Source organism: Artemia franciscana, chromosome 19 (genome assembly GCF_032884065.1).
Source record: "Artemia franciscana chromosome 19, ASM3288406v1, whole genome shotgun sequence".
Taxonomy (NCBI): Eukaryota; Metazoa; Arthropoda; class Branchiopoda; order Anostraca; family Artemiidae; genus Artemia; species Artemia franciscana.
The window spans coordinates 6,326,738-6,350,272 of NC_088881.1; the positions used below are offsets into that span (position 1 = coordinate 6,326,738).

A 23,535-nucleotide genomic window follows, 5' to 3' on the forward strand; every position below is an offset into this window, starting at 1 on the left:
ATTTGATCTGATTGGTTTCACTGCTTGGGTAATGTCATCCATAGTACATTTAGTAAAGTAAAATGAGTGATGAAGACCGCGGTTATCGTCAAACTCCTCAGTATCTAGCTGCCCGCTTTGATCTTTTGCCTCTTGGTTTATTTGCGATCCTGTTTTGGTAAAAAACTTACAAAACTCTTCACTAACTTCTTGCCTCCCACTCACAGTTCTTTCACCTATGGCTAACTGTTCAGTTGATGCTGAATCCTTACCATTGCCGAGAACGCTTTTAATAGTCAGCCAGGTCCCTCTAATGTCTCCTTTCTGCGATTTTAATTTCTCTCCGAAATACTCCCTCATTGCAGCTCGTCGTGCAGAATTCACCCTATTTCTTGCCTTTCTGTACTCTTCCCAACTGTCATCACTCTCACAATTGAGATAATCTGAGAATAATTGGTCTCTCTTCTTCATCATTTCCAGTATCTCTTCCGTAATCCATGGCTTCCGTGGTTGGTTTTTCTTCTTAGCTGCAGTTTTTAATGGGCAACACTGATCATAGATGGGAGACAAAATACTCATAAATTTATCAAAAGCAGTCGAGGGATCTTCTTTCTCGGCCATGACTTCTTGCCATGATACTGTGCTGATTTCATCTTTAAATTTCCTGAGATTTTCAGCTTTCATCATTCTGAATTGAAGCTTAGTAGTGGTGTTGTGTTTACAGCCAAATCTTTTAATGTTGCAAAATACTGGTAGATGGTCAGACCCAGGGTGTAAGACAACGTCAGCACAGCACTCCACAATTGCATCCGAAGAAAGGAAGATATTGTCAATCAGGGTTGCCGAATGATCTGTTATCCTAGTTGGGATTGAAACTGCGGGATAAAGGCTATGTGAAAGCATAAGGGTAAAAAAATCAAGGTTTACTCCTTCTAGATTTAAAAGATCAAAGTTAAAATCGCCTAAAAAATACATTGGAGTCTAGTACTTGACATTCTTTGAAGAAATCCATCGAATTCTCCAAAAAATTCATCTGGGTTTGCGCTGTGCGGCCGGTAAACCAAAGAAATGATGAACTTTTATTTTTCTGTAACTCCATTTCTATTGATAAAATTCCGAGCTTACCTTCATTCCAGAGAGTTAAATCATCTCGAATTACGTAATCCAAAGAATTTGCTAGCAGAAAAGTCAAACCTCCTCCTCTCATTGAACTCCTTGATTTTGATACAAGTTTATAGCCTGGAAAAAAATGTGACGAGAGGAAAGTGTCTTGAGTTACGAACGACTCGCAAATCCCTAATACTTCTACCTTATTTTTATAAAGATCTAGCAGACGGGCGACCTCATGGTGGTTAGAATTCAGATGACAATTCCACTGAGCCACAGTCAAAGACTCAGATTGCCCAGGCATTTCAATATCACTTAACCGAATATATTTGCTACTCCTAAGCGGCTTAAATGGATGACCCACAAAATCATTCGCTACCGATAATGACAAAACATCTTCAATACGAAGCGGCGAATTTTACAACAAGTCCAAACGGGACTGCTGCATATCATTATTTACTTGAACAGCCATTCATAATACAGTACAGACCGCATTTGACGGTAAGGAAATATACAGAAAAGGGATAACGAAAAAACAAAAAATATTGTAAACTCCAACAAGAAAAAAAAGAACGGAAATGAAAACGATTATCACTATCACTGATATTACAGAAGATCATCGATACTCCAAATACGCTGAATGGGACTAACACTAGACTGTCGCACAAAAACTCTCCCTTGATCTGACCATACACATCGGTTTCCAAATTTATCTCTGGCAGCATTCAGTAACTCGCGCTTTTTTTTGTGAGATTTTCAGATACAAAAATTCCGCTATTTGTAAGATTCTTCTTTGCTTTGAAAACGGCGCTAGCAATGTCCTTAGAACGAAATCTCACGAGCATGGGAGCCACCTTGTCCGGTCTTTGTGAGTTACTAGAACCCAGACGGAACCGGTGAACACTCACAACATCGGAATTTCCTATACTAGACAGGCCCATTTGGTCACGTATGATATGATTAATAGCTGGATTTAGATTTTGCGATGGGTTCTGTTTCAAACCGTTAAATAAGAGCGAATCTAGCTTAGCTTCCTGCGCATAATCGTCAACTTTCGCCTCTAGTTGAGTTACCCTGTTCTCAAGGATTTCAATAGCATGCAAGTAACTTTTGAGCTGTTTTTCAATGATGTTAAACTTTGGGCTAAATTCTATAATGATCGCATCGTGTATTTCTGAAACCATGGTCTCTGTCGGAAACTTGGCAGTACTAGCCGCTGGAGTTAACCCGGTCGATTTCAGTTTTTCGGCAATTTTCTTTTCAATTGTCTCTGATAAATTTTTCTTTGTATTGAGAAAATCCTGCTCGTTAGCTTAAACAAGATTTCGCAATTCTGCTGCACAATCAGAAGCAGTATTTGAACCCTTCAGATACTGTTTATAAACATCCGGATAACCACGTAATTCATCAAATGCAGCATCTACTCCTCTCGTTTTCTTGGCTGAAGCTTCCATTACATTATCTTTATAACTGACAAGCTGCTCAGAAGTAACTAATTGGCGATCATGTTTTTTTTCCATAGCAGAAAACGTGATACTTTTTAGGCCCTTTCGAAGTGGGGACAGACTCCAGAATCCGAACTGGCCATAATGGGTAGCCTGCGAACCTAGCTAGAAAGAGATCCCCTGGTTTGGTGTTGACCGGTACATTTGGACTCATTTCGAAACTGGGATAAGGGAAGCAATCATAAGGGAAGTGTTGGAGGCTGTCTACCTTGTCCTCGCAATTTAAGGGGGCAAGCCCGGCGGGTACCACGGCTCTTGCAAACAACTCACTCACCCCTCTTCTGCTTACTTTTCTCCTCCCACCCAATTAATTGCCAATTGCCAATAAATATCGGAAAGTCTATAAATGTCGGATAGCCTTAATTATATATATTATACAGGTCATTTCCTCTAATTGCTTAGAAAATGTGTAGATCTTTTTCACAAGTGTACTCTATAAAGGATATTGCTTTTAGAACAAAATCAGTACTATCGTGAGCAGAAAACAATAACCTATAAGATGATTGGAACCATTTTTCGATGTATTTTCCCGTTTTCTAACAGTCCCCTAGAATATTTTCAGCTACCTGAAATTCTTACAAGTCGGTTGCCAGAAAGAATCGTTTAAGATCGCCGATAATACCCCCTAGAGACCAAAATGACAAGCTGGTATAACCAGCTGCTTGTTAATAGAGTGTGAAATTTTCATAAATTATTTCAATGCAATGAAGAAACCTAGAAATGAAGGCTCCTGACTATTTCTCATTTCTAGGTTTCTTCATTGCATTGAAATAATTTATGAAAATTTCACACTCTATTAACAAGCAGCTGGTTATACCAGCTTGTCATTTTGGTCTCTAGGGGGTATTATCGGCGATCTTAAACGATTCTTTCTGGCAACCGACTTGTAAAAATTTCAGGTAGCTGAAAATATTCTAGGGGACTGTTAGAAAACAGGAAAATACATCGAAAAATGGTTCCAATCATCTTATAGGTTTTTGTCTTCTGCTCATGATAGTACCGATTTTGTTCTAAAAGCAATATCCTTTATAGAGTACACTTGTGAAAAAGATCTACACATTTTCTAAGCAATTAGAGGAAATAGAGCAAAATCCTTTCAAACATTTTGTAGCATCTTCAAGAAGCTATGGCCTGATATTAAAAGCGGCATCTTCCGCCAATGAATACTTGAGTACTTTTTAAAAATAAATTTTCAATTTAACATGGGATTTTCGAGTTCCATCAGTTCACTTAATCACGGCCTTAATGTGCTGCCTTTCGTACAAACTTTACATATCTGCCTTGTTTGCCAGTAGATCTCTTTTAAAAGGAGAAATGAAATAATTTGTTTCACCAGAAGAAGGAGTCGTCATAGTTTAAAAATCAATCCTCCTCAGAAGGCAACACTATAAAAGACTGAATACAGATTTTAAAAATTCTAAAATGCCTACCTATATTATTCCTAAAAGTACTTTGCTTAACAATACACCCTCCCCTAAATTACAAACATTTAGCCCATAATCATTACATATATACAATTCAAGGCATATATTTGCACTTTTTTGTTGGGGGGGGGATTGAAGTTTGTTTCCAACACAAATGAACATTATACCAGTGGCAGATACAGGTGAGGGCCATGCCCCCTAACATAGTGGCAGATTTGGGATTGGGGTTAATTAGCAAGACAACAGCAAATGATTTGATATAATGTTGCACTGAAGAAATTTTAAGTACTATGAAAACATGAATTTTACAGTGTTATAATTGATAAAACCATGCATGCATTAAATACCTCACAAATTAATCCACAACACTATATTTTTATGAAAGCAGTATTGAAGAAGACTTTGTTGGATTTATGGACTTTCACAAAACAAACTATAAGGGTATAACTGGGCATGAATCAAAAATTACAGGTAAAATTTTAGACAAGTCTCTGCTCAAGCTAATGGAAGACATTGGATTAATTATTAACTGTTCTGTTGGGACAAGCCGTGCTGGATGCAGTGTCAGCATTCCTGAAATATAAGGGGCATCACAAAAGTTGAACAAATATTGGGTTGAACATCACAAAAGCATATTGTGATTCAGAGACAATATGCCTAAAATAGTTGAAGCATTTAGAATTGTGTCTTCATGGTATGACATTTGTTCATTGACAAAAGCAAATTGCTTGTTGTGTGCAATTTTAACCTTCAGCTTTGTTATTATTATTGTTTACTGTTTTGATATAACAGACAAAACTTTTGCACTAACCAGATTACTTTAGACTGAAACATTAGATTTATTTCAGCCACAGAAAAAAAACATCCAAAACCCTAGGGCCTTTGAATAAAAGAGGGAGAAGTATGAGGAGGTATAACTATATATATATATATATATATATATATATATATATATATATATATATATATATATATATATATATATATATATATATATATATATATATATATAGCCTATAAAGTTATAATATAGTTATATACATATATTATATTATATAACATAATACATAATTCACATTTAACATAATATCATATTATATATTATATTATATATGAGATAATAGTTGAAAATGCAGAGACAGCTGTGTAAGCTATGGACATCACTAATTACATTGCAAGAGTGGCAAAAACAAACTAATTGATCAAATTATTCCATAGTCTCACAAGACTAGTCCTACTTTATTGGGTACCAAGTGTTTATATTTTTTAACTAAATTGCATTATTCCTGACATGACTAATATATTTTCTGATGCATCAATGAAATATTATTGACTAAATGTGCTCCTACCTCAGAATTTAGATTCCAGACCTGTTGGCAAAACTTGAAATCTAAGATGGAGCTGATATGTTGCAAATTGTCATATTTATTTTAAATTAACTTAAAAATACCTTAAAGTGCACTCTCTAGTGATAGAATAAACCCTGTGTATTGCTAAGCAATGCCATAACGTTAGGCATCAGGCTAAATGGTTTGAACTATAAAAATAGTCACAAAGAAAACATGACTCCAAATGATGGTACCAATTTTTTTTACAATAGAAAGCTTCACTCACTTGCTATAGGGTAAAGGCACCAATGTTTTGACAGTTTTTTGTAATAAACACTTTTTCTACTCCTAAAGGCTTAATTTAAAGACTTTTCATTTAAAAAGGAATTCAGTATGTAGGAAAAAATCTACAAATCTAATTTTTGATTAGAAGTTTGAAGTTTTGTCCAAAAAGGTAACAAAACTTCAATTTTCTTAAATTGGAGTGTTTTCACCAAAAAATCTGACAGAACAAAAAAGACAGAACAAAATTCCTGTTCTGACAAAACAGTACCTGTTTTCAACTTAAGTCAGAACATAATTCAACACATGTCAAAATACTTGAGGAATACTTGTGGCTGGCTCCTGGTGCATTCAACCTATTCTTTTCACTTTGTTCCTGTGCAACTATTGTTAATGAGTAAATGTATAAAACACTATTCACATAGTGGAAGCAAGAAACTGAAAAATTGCTTCAAGAACAGGGACAAAACTGGATAATCATATGGAGTGGAATTGTGGGACCTAGGTTCATATGATGTGTGACTTAATAGTGTGATAAGTCTCTCTTGAAATGCTATCTGGAAGGGCCTACTTCCTCTCAGCTTTAATGGCCCAGCAGAGATTTCTTTGGTGTTCACAGTGAAAGTGTTGTTAATATTTGGTTGTTTCAAAGTTAATCTACCATTTTAACCCACTTTAAATCTTTTTAGTTTTGACCATCCTTTGTCTGGAAATTTTGACCATCCTTTGTCTGGAGAATTGGGGGCAACAGTAAAAGAAATATTGACCAGTAGAATGATGGACAGGTCTCTTTGACCATTGTTTCCTGTAGGGTATTTCTATGAAACACAAGTAAATTTTCGTTTATGTACATTGATATTTTAACACACTATAAGCTTTACTCTATAGCATGAATGAACATGGTTTGAAACACAAGGGATTGTAAAACAAAAACTGAAACAGTTTATTGTATTTTGATAACATGCAAGCAAGAAAAAGGTGAATATGGTATCAGCAATTCCGCATATTCCTCATGTTAATATATCTCCGTGAGCTGGAACTCGAATAAATAGCTACTTCAGTTCAGCTGAGAATTACAAGTACCATACATAGAAGCTTAATGTTACTAGCCATAATTTTTGTGGAAAGAGCATTAGATTGGACTAACTACCAGGCAATTTTTGACAACTGTTATTTTTTCGACCAAAAATGAGGGTAATATCTCATTATTTTCAGTACATATAATCTCATTTATTGACATAGATTGAAATTCCAGATGATGCTATGTTATTATTTTCAAAAATGAGTGACTAATTTAGTTTAGTATTAATATTAATATAAGCTATCTGTTTAATCCAAAGAATATATTTTTTTTTAAAACAACCAAATTGGTTGTCCTCTCAGCTTTAATGGCCCAAACAGAGATTTCTTTCGTGTGTATAGTGAAAGTGTTGTTAACATTTGGTTGTTTCAAAGTTAATCTACCATTTTAACCCATTTTAAATCTTTTTAGTTTTGACTATCCTTTGTCTGGAAAGTCCAGAATTCCTTAAATATGCATGTTCAACTTAAGACTTTTAGAAGTTTTTTAACACCAAGGAGTTTAACATGTTTTATTAGCATTTTGGATGGGATAAGATTTAAGAAAACAGGAGTGGATTTCAAGAATTTTAAGACATTTATTGTTGTTATATTTGGCTTTGTGGAATTTACTTTCATATATAAATTCTTAGCTTTTTCCAAAACATGGGTAGGATTTTGATGGGGTCATTTTTGATAGTTCTATGATCTACTTCAAGGATCAGCAGGTCATCTACAAATTAACACCTTAGAGGGAATCTTACCAATTTTATTAACCAATACTACATATAAGAGTGCTTCTAACATGGTTCTTTGAGGAATTCAATTCTAATTAGGGAAGTGTTCATAGAGAATATTTAGTTTTTTACAGCTTGAGATATAAAAAGCATATTTGTAAGAACACATATATAAAATTCACTAACAGCCTACTTCAAACTTATTCTGTGATAAATGAATTAGGGTGTTGTGATCAACCAAGTCAAATGCTTAAAAATATGAACATAGTATGAGGCCAAGTGGCAGTTCCTCAGATGATGGAAAATGTATCATCTAGCATCAAATCAGTAAAACTACAATTAAAAAAAAAAAACTTTTTAAAAGTTTTTATATGAAATATTATTACAAATACTAATTATCAAATCTTGTTGTTCAGAATGTATATGTAAATTCAGCAAATTCATGTTTTTGTCACAGGACCCTTGAGGGTCCTGTGATAGCAACAGGGCCTGTTGCTATCTGTCAAAAAGTCCAACAAGGTTACTACAAGATATTCTCAAAGGAAATGAATGTCATAAAAGAAGTAAATACCTACAGTTGAATTTGGCCAAAGGAACATTTTTAGTGGGTCTGGTATTCCACTAGCCTACATCAGACAAGAATTTTCAACACTTGGAACAAAGTTTTGTCTGTATTATATTAGCTGCCATTTTAACTTAATTTCATTAAGAAAAAGCCAATGTGGCTACATTTTAGAAAGATCAGATATATATTCATGCACTGGTGCTGATCCCAACTTTTTTTTGAAAAAAAAATAACCAAGTAATGACAGTGTGAACATTAAATAGCTAAAAAATTGCTGGGAGTTCATTTTGTGTTGAAAACAGGAAACTGATTGAAATGAATATTTTTTTTCTTATCTGGGCATATCAGACATAGTGTCTATATTTGTCAATACTCATAGTCATCAATCAATAGTCCAATAGTCATATTTCATATAGTGTATAGTATAGTATATAGATATAGTGTCTATATTTCATATAGTCAAAATATAATGACAGCTTCTAGAGTCATGACAGTGTCCCAAGTCATGACTAAGGGTTATCCTGTTTTGAACAAAAATTTTGACAGTGTAATATTGCACTGTGAATCATTGGTGCCTATACCTTAGTGGTCAAAAGTGTAAAGACTAAAATTTAAACAGTAAATATTAAATATCATATTTTTCATCAATAGTCAATGACAGTATTTGATGAATAGTCATCAAATAGTCATCAATAGTAAAAAAAAATAGTCATCAATAGTCAAATAGTCATCAATGTCTATAGTCAAAATATAATGAGAGGTTCAAGAGATGGTGTTCCAAGTCATGACTAAGGGTTATCCTGTTTTGAACAAAAATTTTGACAGTGTAATATTGCACTGTGAATCATTGGTGCCTATACCTTAGTGGTCAAAAGTGTAAAGACTAAAATTTAAACAGTAAATATTAAATATCATATTTTTCTGTAAAGCTATTTATTTTTAGCACAGCTTTTTATTTTTATGCTAGGATGGTTTTTATGAATTACTTTGGTAAAATTCTAGTTAATTGACTTCTTGCTATCTTGGAAATGGTTTAGGTTAGGAAAATGAAACTTTCAGGGATGGGTCTACAAGCTATGTGAGTTCCAGGAAGGTATTTTAAAGTACCCACCTCCACTCCTTCTCTCTCCAGAGGGCCCTGAAATTTGCCTACATGACAGATCTGTACCTATTGAAATTTTGACAAAATCAATATTTTACCTTAATTTTCAGTTACAAGTTGCTTTTTCTCTGCCTTTAGTTCTGAAAATGCAATTCCTGTTATTTGAGTAGAATTTTGAGCCATATCAATGTTTTTTTTTTCAAAATTTAGGAAATGTATTTGCATATCTTTAAAACCTTATAAAATGGAATTGAGCAAAGTTATTAAGCTGAAAACAATTTTATTGTACTTTAGTTAAGCAGAAGATCTATTTTGCAAGGTTTCACTTTTATACCACACATATTTTTAAAAGTCATCAAAGGTCAGGACCCTCTAGAGGGAGAAGGAGCAGAGGTGGTTGCTTCAAAATACCTTCCTGGGACATACTTTAGTCTTTAGATTCATCCCTGAAAGTCTCATTTTCCTAACCTAAACCCTTTCTGAGATAGCAAGAATTTTACCATTACTTTTTTTTTATATCATTTTAATTTCAACAGATTTATTAGAACTTTAACCCTCACAAGATTTTAGATAAAATTTATGACTATTTCCACTACCTACCTTGGATATAGTTCTCTCAAAATTGCTGGTAGGCCTACTCCTTCATTCACAAGTTTATTGGACCAACCAATTATGTAAGACCTCAAAAATAATTCTGAATCCAGCCCTGCATAAAATACAGATTCTGAATGAAATCTGATTCTAAAGGTAGGCTAGCCTATGCCTTTTTTTTATATCCAGAGTTGATTGGAAAATTCAATTCTTTTCTTTTAGCCTATATTATGAAGTGTGAACTGTTTCAAATTTTGGAGATTCAACTGAGTCATCAACTCAAGAGCACTACAGGCCCAGAGGACTTTGAAGCTCTCAAATGGATTAAGATGAGGTGATTAAGGCGTTTTCTTCAGATGTTTACTTCTGAACTGGTTTTTTTAACCACTGGTACCATATTGAAATTAATTTAGGCCTATTAATTTTAACTAGGCTAATAATTTATAACTGGAAGATATAGACTAGTATAAAGATAAAGACTAGATAGACTAGTTGAAATGAAAAAAAAAATAGAGCTAAAACCTCGCAGCTCACTGGTACCTTTTAGGTAGGTTCTTCTGATAGATAAATGCACCGAGAATGTTCTATCTAGGAAAGAAGGAAATCCAGATTTTCCGATGTCTGTCAAAATGTCTGTTGGCCGAAAAGGACTGGTCTTCGGCAATCTGTCATCCTTCATCCGCACAACGTGACCTAGCCATCTCAACTTCTTTTTTTCCTTTATAGCCCTAGAAAGTTGGATTGAACCAGATTTTTCGTACAGCCTATTGTTTCAAATACGGTCAGTCGGCCAAGTACTCAGAATAGTTTGTAGGCAATTTCTCTGGAAAACATCTAGCAAATCTTCATCCGCTTTTTGGAGCGCCCATGCTTCAGAGCACTATTTGACCACTGCCATCGTTGTAGCTTCTAATATTCTAATCTTGGTTTGCAGCCTTATCTTCCTATTATTTCAAACCTTTTTTTTAACTGTGAAAAAAAACATCCTGATCCTTGGCTACTCTACTTTTAACATCTTCACTGCTCCCACCATCTTTACTAATAATACTACCAAGGTAAATGAAGCTGCTCACCTGATCAATCTTTTCGTTACCCAACACCGCCTTTTCATCTTCAATTATTCCTAGCCTTAGTGACTTAGTCTTCTTGACATTAATTTTCAAATCTATTCTATCCCCCTAAACTCCCAAAACCTCTAAAAATTCATTTATTTTGCTCACACGTTCGTCAAGGATACTAGAATCATCAGCATAATTTAAGTCCAGGAAAGTTTTTCTCCCCATTTAATTCCGTGGTCTCCCATTGCCTTTCCTGTACTCCTTAACACAAAAGTCCATGAAAATGATCCATATAAAGGGGGATAAAACATAATCCTACTTAACTCCTGATTTAATACGAAACCAGCTGCTAACCTCAATTCTTACCTTGACCACAGCAGCGTAGTTCTCGTACATACCACTAATCACTTTAACTTACTTGTCTAGTATACCATACAAGAATAAGACCTTTGCTGAAGCTCTCCTATTAACAGAATTGAACGCTTGCTAATAACCTATAACACTTAGGACCAAAGGTGTTTGACAATCACACTTCTCAATTATTATCCTAAGAGTGAGAATTTGGTCGACACATCCTATACCTTTTCTAAGACCGCACTGGTCACCTATTAAAACTTAAAACCTTGTCTAAAGCATTTCTCAGTTTAATAAACATCATGCTACAAAGTACTTTGCTACATTTAGAGACCATACTAATGCCTCGAAAATTACCACACTCACTCTTATTATCATTTTTATAAAGTGGTTTCCTTAAAGTTTTTTTCTAAAATTGGTATTTACTTCCCCTTTTTCAAAAATCATATTCATAATCTTCAGTAACTTATTTCTAACCTCAGAGCCATCATATTTAAGAAACTCATTTACCGCGCTATCAGTATTTGGAGCCTTATTATTTTTCAGTCCTTTTAGTAGGCTGCTGTTGCTAATTCTTCATCACAAAACACATCTTCCGTCACATCCAAGGCATCACAAACTTTCTCATTTTCCTCTATATCTTTTCCTGCAAATCTATCTCGGTTTAGAACATTCTTAAAATTTTCTGCTCATCTCTCTTTGACTCTTTCCTTATCGCTTATTGTGGTCCCGCTCCAATCTTCAACTGGGACAAGTCCAAGTTGACTACTCCCTCTCAATTTAGTAGCATTCCAGTACAAAATTTTACTATTATGCCGTCTAGCTGCATCTTCCAGATCCTCAGCAGTTTTATCCTTGGCCTTCAGTTCTCACTTCCTTAGTTCATATTTTAATGTTTTCTCCACTTTCTTTACATTTTTTTGTTTTCATACAGTCTATCACTTAGATAATTCTTGTAAAAGGCCCTATCCTTTCTATTAAATATAAGGCTTTTCAACTAATTTTCCTAGTTTTAGTCTTAACTTCCTTCCTTAAGACACCATAAGCAACTTCACAAATTGTTTATCTAAAATTATTCCAACCATCGGTAAAATTCTAGTTAATTGACTTCTTGCTATCTCAGAAAGGGTTTAGGTTTGGAAAATGAAACTATCAGGGACAAATCTACAGACTAAAGTATGTCCCAGGAAGGCATTTTGGAGCAACTACCTCCACTCCTTCTCCCTCTAGAGGGCCTTGACCTTTGATGACCTTTAAAAAGATGTGTGTTATAAAAGCGAAACCTTGCAAAATAGATCTTCTGCTTATTTGAAGTACAACAAAATTGTTTTCAGCTTCATAACTTTGCTCAATTCCATTTTATAAGGTTTTAAAGATATGCAAATACATTTCCTAAATTTTGAAAAAAAAGACAAAAAAACATTGATATGGCTCAAGATTCTACTCAAATAACAGGAATTGCATTTTCAGAACTAAAGGCAGAGAAAAAGCAACTAGTAACTGAAAATTAAGGTAAAATGTTGTTTATCAAAATTTCAATAGGTATAGACCTGTCATGTAGGGAAATTTCAGGGCTCTCTAGAGGGAGAAGGAGTGGAGGTGGGTACTTCAAAATACCTTCCCGGGACATAATTTAGCCTGTAGACCCATCCCTGAAAGTTTCATTTTCCTAACCTAAACCCTTTCCAAGATAGCTAGAAGTCAATTAACTAGAATTTTACCCCAACCATCTTCCAAATTGTCAAATTTTAAACACTCAAGTTTAAATCACTATCCCAAAGCCCTTTCTCCTTCTATTAAACACAAAGCTTTTTAACTAATATTCCTAGCTGCAGTCTTAACTTCCTTCCCTAAGACACCATCAGCAACTTCATAAATTATTTTTCTAAAATTACTCCAACCATCTTCCAAATTGTCAAATTTTAAACTCTCAAGTTTAGTATTCAACTGTTACCGGAAAGTTTCTTTCAAATTCTTATCCTGGAGTCTATCAAAATCATAACTTCCCGGGAGGTAGTAACCCTTCCGAATTTTCAGCTTTAAATGAGCCATATACACTACTAGATGAAGTTCTTTACATTTAACATCAATATCAGCACTCCTATATCCTAGTATCTTATATTGATCCTGTCAGTTTCTGGTTCACTATAACATAATCAATAAGATCTGCTGTCTTACCATTACGTGAATACCAATTAACTTACGGGCCATTTTATGACCAAATACTGTATTCGTTATAACTAGATTGTTATACTTATAAAATCGCAAAAGTTTGTAGCCATTATTGTTTTCTTTTCCTAAACCAAATTTACCATGGCTAGGATATCTTCTATCCCTATTACTACCGACTTTAGCGTTATAATCTCCAAGTAATACATCATATTTCTACTTGAGACCCTGTCTGTTTGCTCCTGTAACTGTAAGTAAAATTCATCTGAGTGACTATTATCTCTGTCAGTCAGTTCAACAGGGGCATATACTACTATAACTGATACCCTGAACTTTTTAGTTATAAAATCAGCAATTATTATTTTATTATTAATACCTTCCCATCCTAAACAAGATTTAGCAGCTTCCTTATTCATCATGAGCCCAAATCCCTTTCTATATAACCCCTCCTTCCAGCCTGAGTAAACAAATTTTACATCACCTAATTTCATTCTTACTACACCTGGGATATGAGTTTCTGAAACTCCTCATAAGTTCAGTTCGAATCGTCTGAATTTGTCAGTCAAAATGTCGACACGATAGTAATTTTTTAACTCCGTAGCATTCTAAATTCCAATCTTTATGTTCTTTAAATCATTGAAATTATTTTGGTCTCAGGAAAAAGCAATTATCCCGAATGCCAGTGCACCGAAGCACTTAAGTCGGCTTTGAATAAGACCGAAATAAATCTCTGGGACCTTGAGTATGAATGGAGGCTTTGTGCGTTCCTGTGCCCATCTTAGTCACAACTTGGTTTTCAGTACTTGGTTATGCTCCTCTATAAGCAAGATTCGAAATCCTGCACAGACAGTCTCAAGCCTATTACCTCTGACTAATTATATATTCATGTCTATAAATATTATGGTACTATGGGGAGGCAGCCCGTAGTATATACGTTAGCTAAGAAGAGGTTTTTCAGCCGAAAACGCCCGTCAAAACAGACAAAACCCAGAAGAATTACCCTTTAATCACAATCCCGTGCTAATTCTGTGTCGTTTACTAGGCTATAATATCCTCGAGGGGCGCCACTCCTCAAGTTCGAATACAGTTTACCGCAAGATTCTCAGTCTTGCAGGTACCCCTTAAGGGTCAAGGTAGCCCTTTGTAGATGCCGTTGTCCACAGATCTGGATTTTTGACCCAGCCGCAGCTGTCCTCTTATAGACGGTCCTCCCACGATGGTGTTCTTCGTCACCACGCAATTTCATCAATTACTGGGAAAATATTTGTAACTCACGACGCGTGTGGACACGCCAGTGGGTTTCCGTTCAGAGTACATTTGAGGGGTCTTCTTCCTCCTCCACCTGTATTTACGGCCCCGGGCGAGCTTGCCACAGTTTCTATTATGACCCCCAGGGACAATGTCCCCCTTTGACCGTGTCCCCTATCTAGTTACCCTACATATCTGTAAGGTTCTCCCCTATCGCCACTCGAGGATACGCTGAGTCGCCAGGGAGAGGACCCTTGAAGCTGGTAAATGGTAAATACATTTTCTTATAGCTACAATTTTGCTTTTTGAAACAAAAAGTGGTTACAAGGGCTGTAAGATATACAAATTGCACTATGTTAAGATGTAAGATTGCCTTTGGAAAGGTGGTCGGAAACTGAGAGTTCTAGTTCCTTTTTTTGGAGGGGGGGGGGGGGTCAGTTCCGGCAATAATTTTGTTGTTTTAATTTTGACTTCAAATATTTAAATCAAAACTCCAATACAGCTCCAATTTGTCTTATTTGTAATTGAAACGCATACTAAGGGCTGATAACGTCTTTTTCCTTCTATTTTGGATTAACATACTAGCCCCTAAATGTTGAACATCCTCTATGTACAATACCATGCTGACTTCTAAATATTTCTGTATTTCTAAACATTTGTTTTAACTTCTTTCAAAAATAGAATTGGTATAAATGTACTGACGATTATTACTGTTATTAGTTCCATTTCAAGGAATGCCAGCGCCTCTTGTCTGACATTAAATAAAAAAAACAAGTATTTTAAAATGAAAGTAAGGAGCAACATTAAAACTTAAAACGAACAGAAATTACTCCGTATATTAAAGGGGCTATTGAGCCGGTCGCTCCTTACTACAGTTCGTTACCACTAACTGTTTATACCTCTGCATCAGCATGCTGTATGAAATGTCTGCTGCAAATAGGATTAAGTGAATCGAAACAATTTTCAAATAATTTAGAAATTTTATGCTCCAATATAAGTAATACCATCCCCCATGAGGCTTGAGTTTCCCCCTTTTGGGGTTGAATGCCCACTACCTATGAACATTAAACTTTAACTTTAACTTTAAACATTTAACTTTATTATAACTTTTTGGCAAAAAGTGACTTTCCATGATGCTTGAATGCCCCATTTTTGGAGTTGAATGCCCCATTTTTGGGGTTGAATGCCCCATTTTTGGGGTTGAATGCCCACTACCTATCTAAGTGCTGCTGGAAATAGGAACTCTAAACAAAGTGACTAATCTCCGCTTGATACTAATGAAATTAATCGATTCTAATGAGTTTGGACGCTGTAATTAACTTGATTACTCACCTGTAAAACCCGACAACTGTATCCCCTTATGAAAGTATAAGAAAATATTTATCCAAGTGTCTTTTCTATTTTTTAGCCTATTGTCACTCTCCCATTATTCTGCAAAAAAAAAAAAAAAAAAAAAAAAAAAAAAAAAAAAAAAAAAAAAAAAAAAAGCAGATTGGCAATATATGCTTCCCCATGAAAAATGATCTATTTATTACTTGGTTCAAAAGGAAATTTCATTTACTTAGCATCTTGTAACTGATTTGTTCACAGCAACTTCAATTACGAGAAAACAAATTGCATATTCTGCATCATTTCTTTCAGATGAGCATATTATTTTCATTTGCCAAATTATGTTCCAAATTTTATTTGCAATGCATACAAAATGATCAGATGTTGGAAGTGTTTATGTTTCCGTTTGGTTATATGCTAGGCAACTAAAACTCAGAAAGAAATAATGATTTCGTAAAAATATAAAAATAAGGGAAATATGACTGTACAAAAAATCCTTTGAAGTTACTTTTCTAATATGAGATTATAAGACTGACAATTCTCCATGGAAAGATCCCCTCATGTAGCCCTCCCCCTGGCAAAACCCTTCCCCTAAAAATATCTTTATGCTTCCAAATTGCCAATACTATATGCAAACGATGGGTAAAGTTCATGGCTTGGAACCCTTCCTCGAGGGGTTCTGACGGGTCAAGGCATCGTCAAAGGCAAATTTACTAGATCTTTCAACTATGCTAGTTTCCCTCTAGTATTTTTGGTCACTTAAAACAAGGCTCTAGAACTTTTGATTTCCGGTCAAATGAGCCCTCTTCCAATCTTCTAGGATTATTGAATAGATACCATCATCCCTAGGAAAAACGAACAAATAAACAGGAATTCATAATCTTGCTTCTGCCAAAAAATGTAAAAGTCCATTTTTTGTATATATGAGCTCGAAATCTCGAAGGTAGGGTTCTCTGATATGCTGAATCTCATAGTGTGATCTTCATTAATATTCTTTATATTTTAGGTGTGTTTCCCCCTTTTTCAAAATAGGGCAAATTTAGTGAGGCTCGTTGATGGGTAACTTTCGATGGGTAACATTAAACTTTGTCAATTTTTCATATTTTGAAAAAGTATAAAAATTTGATTCTCCGTTATTATCAAGACTTGTTCCTTAGAGTTTCGGTTACTATTGAGCCGCATCACTCCTTACTTCTGTTCGTTACCACGAAGTGTTCGATCATGTTTGTAGACCAAGTAAAAGGAAAATTTATAGGTTATCTTCTGCAGTGTAATTAATATCCATCAATTTTAGCTACCAAATTTTAGTTAGTATGGGCTAATCAAAAGTATTAAGAACCAAAAATATTAGCTAACATTTCTCAGAAACGCCTTAATTGGGCGGTAAAAGCAAAATAATAAAGCTCAGAAGAAAATTTATCATAGTGAATTAGGCTCACCCATCCTCAAGGGTATTTACTTTGCGGAAAAATCTGGTGGAAATAAAGAGCGAGCTTGAAACTTAAGTTGAAAAAAAATTCCTGGATCGCAGCACATAAAGGACACATCTGTAACACAGGTTGAATAGCTGACCATTGTCCCAACATAACTTTGTCTATCTACTGCGAAGAAACTGAAGATGTCATCAAGAGTTCTTTCTAAAATACGGAATTGAATATATGTTCCACTTCACACCTCTCTTAAACTTTCCCTGGAAAAAATACCTGCTATTTTGGTCATGGTTGTCCCAGTATGGGTAACCTAGTAATGAACGTCACATAAAAAGTCCTAAGAGTGTATTAACTTCTTTGTCTTCAAGGAAATATAGATAAAAAATGTAACTATTTATGAAATATTATCTTAAATAAAATGCATAGAGATTTTAAAAACTCCCGGACATTAAAAGAATTTTGGATAAAAATTCATGTAGCAATTTTTCTGCCGTAACACGGATAAAAATTTTGAGCTTACGCTAAGAAAGTATGCTTTCAACATGCATGAAAGTATACTTTCGGTATTTTTCCGCATTTTAGGAGAACTGATCTCTAAAATAACTTGAGCCATCACTCCCCGATAGGATTATTTAAACATTATTTTGCACCTGTCAATCATAGGTGGCGCAATAGCGCTGCCTAAGTAAAGAGTTATGTGGGTACAGCCTATTATTATCCCCAAGACACTTCCTACAGAAGGAATTGTCGTAGAAGCTCTGGAAGAATCTCATTCAACTGGTAATTGAAAGTTGTAATGCCCTTCTTAAGAGTCAAAAATGATTGCAGTACAACAAGCCCCCCCTTCCTCCCCAACCCACGGCCATCAATTCCCAAAATATTATTATCAAACATAGTTCAAAGGTCCAGTAACTATGTCTCTGTGGATTAGAAACCCCCCCCCCCCCGCAGTCTTCAGGGCAAGGCTGTAAGTTAGGCAATTAGACCATTTTTTTGCATATAATATTTATTATTGAGAAGGTCGGCGTGTTTAACCTTTAGCGTCCAAAAAGACAAAGGGGATTCAGGTTTAACCTCTTAGTAAATTTTTAAGGAAGTTTTGAGCTAAATCAAATAAATTATGTGCATAAGGGTTGTCAAAAGGGTGTAATTCAAGGGTGACTCAGTGTATTAATTTGGAACTTTCAGGAAATGATGTTCCTGAAAGTTCCCTTTTCGGCAATTAATCGACCAAAAAGGGAATATTTGCACGCTGACACTATTACTACTTTTACTACTACTACTACTACTACTACTACTACTACTACTACTACTACTACTACTACTACCACTACTGCCACGACAACTACATCTTCTATAGCGAGTACTACCAAGGCTGAGGATAATGACCTTAAAATAAAAAAAAATATTGAGGGGAAAGTTGAGCTATATCAAAACATACTGCATGCACAAAGATGTGCACAAAGGGTTTCCAAAAGGGCGTAATTCAAGAATTACTGAGTACATTAATTTGGAACTTTCAGGAAATGATGAGGGGGCAATCAATCAACCGAAAAGGGAATATTTACACGCTGGCACTATTACTACTTTTACTACTACTACTACTACTACTGCTACCACTACTACTGCTACTACTACTACTACTACTACTACTACTACTACTACTACTACTACTACTACTACTACTGCTACTACTACTACCACTGCTGCCACGACAACTACGGCTTCTATAGCGAGTACTATCAAGGCTGAGTATAATGATCTGAAAATTAAAAAAAAAAATATTGAGGGGAAAGTTGAGCTATATCAAAACGTACTGTATGCACACAGATTATCAATAGGACGTATCAGCAAAGTCTTTGGAACGGTTTTCCGTATGAAACTGCAATTTCCAGGGCACCAGAGGAATTTTTTTAACTAAATCATATCATAGGGAAGTTCAACTGAATAATAGCACAATGTGCATACTAAAACTGTTATTAATACTAGTGCTGCTACAGTTACTATTATTGCTAATACAACACTACTGGCGCTATTACCACTCCTGCTACGCCACTACTACTATGATACTAGGATTATTAAGGCTAAGCATTTAAAGGTGAAACTTTCAGAGAATATTGAGGGAGAACTAAATAAAAACACGTGATGTGCAATCTTCTTTGGTTTGATTGATAACACATGCTTTGTACATGGCATAAATATATCACTACGTTACTTCGTTGATCTATGTGAACATCGAAGCAATCGGCATACCCGACACCAGATAGCTTCAAATTTCGAAGGTCCCAGGATTCACAAGATGTTGCCCCAATTGTCTATCTATAGTAGACCAACTCGAGTACTGATCACCAATTTTAGTATTACCGCTTAGATGCTTGAAATACGAACACTAAAAGTAACTCGCGGTATACGACTCGGGATTCTAATACCTATGAACATATATAAAATATATATATATATATATATATATATATATATATATATATATATATATATATTCACAAGATGTTGCCCCAATTGTCTATCTATAGTAGACCAACTCGAGTACTGATCACCAATTTTAGTATTACCGCTTAGATGCTTGAAATACGAACACTAAAAGTAACTCGCGGTATACGACTCGTGATTCTAATACCTATGAACATATAAAAATAATATATATATATATATATATATATATATATATATATATATATATATATATATATATATATATATATATATATATATATATATATATACATATAAACAGTATAACATAAAATAGATATATCAAACTTTTTTTTATGGCGAATGAAGTTGAAACTTAAACCGAACGAAAAATATAGCTTTGCTGCCCAGGCAAATACATTTATAAAACTCGTTTTATAAATATGACCTATATTGGTCAAATGCAGTATTCATACTTGTTGTGTATAGCTTATAGCTTTGTTGTAGAGATTACATAAAAAAACTAGTTTTTTTTTTAACTGAAAGTAAGGAGCGACATTAAAACTTAAAACGAACAGAAATTACTCCGTGTATAAAATGGGTTGTCCCCTCCGCAATCCCTCGCTCTTTACGCTAAAGCTTTTAATTGTTTTAAAGAGCGGAATTGTGGCAAAGAGTCAAACTTTAGCGTAAAGAGCGATATGGGGCATCATGGGCTGATGACTCATATCTGTTCACTGTCAATAAAAAGGTTTCATCCCTCTTTTGAACTGTTTTACTTTCGTCATGGAAAGGCAGTGTGGTCTTCGAAGTTATTTTCCACCAGTATAGGAAGAAACTTTGAAGCACTATTGTGCAATTGACCAATCATAAGTGGATAGGATCATCATCTACACAGATAGTGACTGGAGAATATAGTGCTTGGTCGAAACTGTGAACTTTTTAGTTTAAACATCATGGGCTGATGACTCATACTTTTGCAGTCAAGATATTTACAAAAAGGAAAAGGAACATATCTGATAAATGATGGACATCACCTAATATTGATCACACCCAACATCTGGTAATTTGCCATGGGCAGTTGTCACGCGCAAGTCACATAAAAGATAAACGATCTATGAAGAATCATAACCGCTTAAACTAGTAGAACCGTATTTATTACTTTATAATATCGTTATTGTTTGTATTGCAATAGATGAAAAAATATTTGTGGTTTTAGGAGAACCTAGAAAATGAGAAGTTAAGAAGCATGAGTGTGAGAAGCATGAGTGTGAGAAAATGAGAAGTTAAGAAGCATGACGCCATGCGTCAGAAATAATTCTGAGTGAGATGAATCATCCCTGTCGTCGTAAATGCTGAGAAGAATGTGGCTTATGCTTAGAAAGAATTAAATTCAATTTTCCTTGTGGTCACAGAACGGAGATATAATGTGGAACTGATTTCGATCAATTTTTATGTCAAGTCAAAGCAAAGAAGGTTATAAAGGAATGCGAACACACTGTAGAAGTTGCCTGTTATGTCGCGGCGCAAAAACGCGTTTGCATGGTGGGCTCTGATTCATTTCTATCTCTGTCTCTATCTCTGTCCCTCTCCCTCTATCTTTGTCTCTGTCTCTGTCTCTGTCTCTCTCTCTCTCTCTCTCTCTCTCTCTCTCTCCCTCCCCCCCCTCTCTCTCTCTCTCTCGCTCTCTCTCACATTTCGTTTTACCCGAAATCCATCTCATAGCAACTTTGAGATTGCCATTTAGTCTCGTAGAAACGTCATAAAGAGCTCATTCGATTGAAAATTGAAAGGGCTAATGCCCTTTTTAATAGTCGAAAGTACTTGGAAGGGAACTAACCTCTCCTCCCATGCCCACCATTTTCCGAAAAATATCCAATCGAAATTTTCAGATAGCCATTTTGATCAACATAATTGAAAGGCCTAGAAATTATGTCTTTGAAGATGACAGCCCCCCCAGTCCTCATGGCAAGGGTTGCAAGGTATGGCTTGGGGGCATATAAGGTATGTATAGAAATGAGTTTCGGAGTTTAGGAGTTTCAGTAAAAGGAGAAAAGTATATGCATGCATATTTTCAGAATAGTATATAAGCAATATCATAGGCAGCACCACCCTCTAATAGCTAGAAATATCATTGAAACTCTTAAAGGAACTAATTCAATTTAAAATTAAAAGTTCCGGTTTTCGTTTTAAGAGTAAAAAGTGATTGGAGGGCAAGCAGCCTTTTTCTTAAGCCCATTTTATGTTCCAAACACATCCAGTCAAAGTTTTGAGACAGCCATATTGTTCAGCACAGTAGAACGGTCCAACAACAATGTCTTTAAATATATAAGGCATTTCAACCCCCCGCAATTATGAAATGGGCCCATTATACTTTAATACTAAAGGTTGCATTAGAATAAATCAAAAAGCATTATATTTACGGTTGCCAATAAGACACCTCATCAATATAACGAGAACGACATGGGGTATTAATTTGAAATTTTTGGGAATACTACTATTACTACTTATGTTCTTACAATTTGAATAAATAAAAAGGGTGTAGGCGTATTTAGGTTGTCAAAGATCATAGATAGAATCTTTTGGGAATGATATTAAGTTTTATTTCTTAGGTCTACTTCAGAAGCTATAAAATAAAATAAAAAAATACTGTTTGTATACTGTTGAATTAAAAATTGTAGAAAAAGTTTCTCCAACATACAAATAGCATCCTATGCTATGGATTCTCATAGAAAAAAAAACTGAAAAGTATAAAATATTATTGTTTCCATGAAAAAGACTATGTAAAAAAAAATGAACAGAAATTAATTTAATTTTTTTTTTCATGAAACAAGTTTTTCCAAGAAAATTGAGCTGCATTAATCCAAGAATAAGCAAAAATAAAGTCAAATTATCTTCCAAACGTAAAACTACCTCAAATCACTGTCAATAAATAAATGAAACTCGAAACGAATAGAAATTACACTGAATAGCCGAATCAAACTCAAAACGAGCAAAAAATAACGTGAGTAGGGCTGATAACCCCATACCTTGTCAAGACGAGAACACAATTTGCGCTTTACTAAAAACAAGAACTTTGAAATGTTTTCACTTCTCTTAGGTTCAAAAATAAAAATAATCAAAACTTTAAGGAATAAATATCAGTATATGTCAATTAAACTGACAATCCACTGTCTTTTTTTCTTTATTTTTTCAGTAAAGTGCAAATAGTTAAACGATCCCTGTGTTTCAGCAGCCGTTCTTAAGAAATTGGGACAAACAGTAAAACTTAAACGTAAATGCCAAATTATTGAAGAGGGGACAACCTTTTCATGTAAGAAATAATTTCTAAATTTGAGTTCTAATGTTAATCTTTATTTTAAGCTAAAAATCGACTTTTTTTATTCTGGTCATTTTTCAAGTAATTCCGGTTAATTTGGCACACCCTTCATGAAATGTTTCCTTCCCCCTCTTGCAGGATAATCTTCCGTAGAAATTTCTTCTACATAAACTACTTCCTATAAAATTTCCTTCAAACAGTAACCCCCCCCCGTAAGTTTTCTTGTGGTCGATTCAGCCTGAGAAATTCTTCTTAGCATACTTTCATTAAAAAGACTATTTTGAATCATTTCTTCGTCACTTCGAAAATCTTCTCGTTCTACAAGCCGTGGAGAGACGCCCGTAAGCAATGAAATGTGTCTAATCTTTATAGTATTTGTTATTGGGAAGTATACAAACAATTTTAGGGGGAATTTTCTTCCTGGGGAGGGTTTTATTGGTAGAATTTTCCTTGGAGGGTGAAATTTTTTGGGGGATTTCTCGTGGGAAATTCTACCTGGGGGGATTAGAGAGAATTCTT

At 34.8% G+C, this 23,535-nt stretch overlaps 2 protein-coding genes across 6 annotated transcripts in view; one reads left to right on the top strand and one right to left on the bottom strand.

The window, feature by feature from the left end:
- Positions 1–10,292, bottom strand: part of LOC136039224 (UPF0415 protein C7orf25 homolog) — a 74,786-nt gene extending 64,494 nt beyond the window's left edge. Inside the window, exon 1 of one of the 2 annotated variants that reach the window (XM_065722760.1) lies at positions 10,220–10,292. The gene's annotated coding sequence lies outside the window, so the exon portion shown is untranslated. Of the gene's footprint in view, positions 1–10,201 lie in introns of both variants that reach the window. The other variant, XM_065722761.1, reaches the window with a different exon arrangement.
- LOC136039222 (period circadian protein-like) overlaps positions 1–23,535 on the top strand; it is a 569,811-nt gene that overhangs the window by 198,509 nt on the left and 347,767 nt on the right. The window lies entirely within an intron of this gene.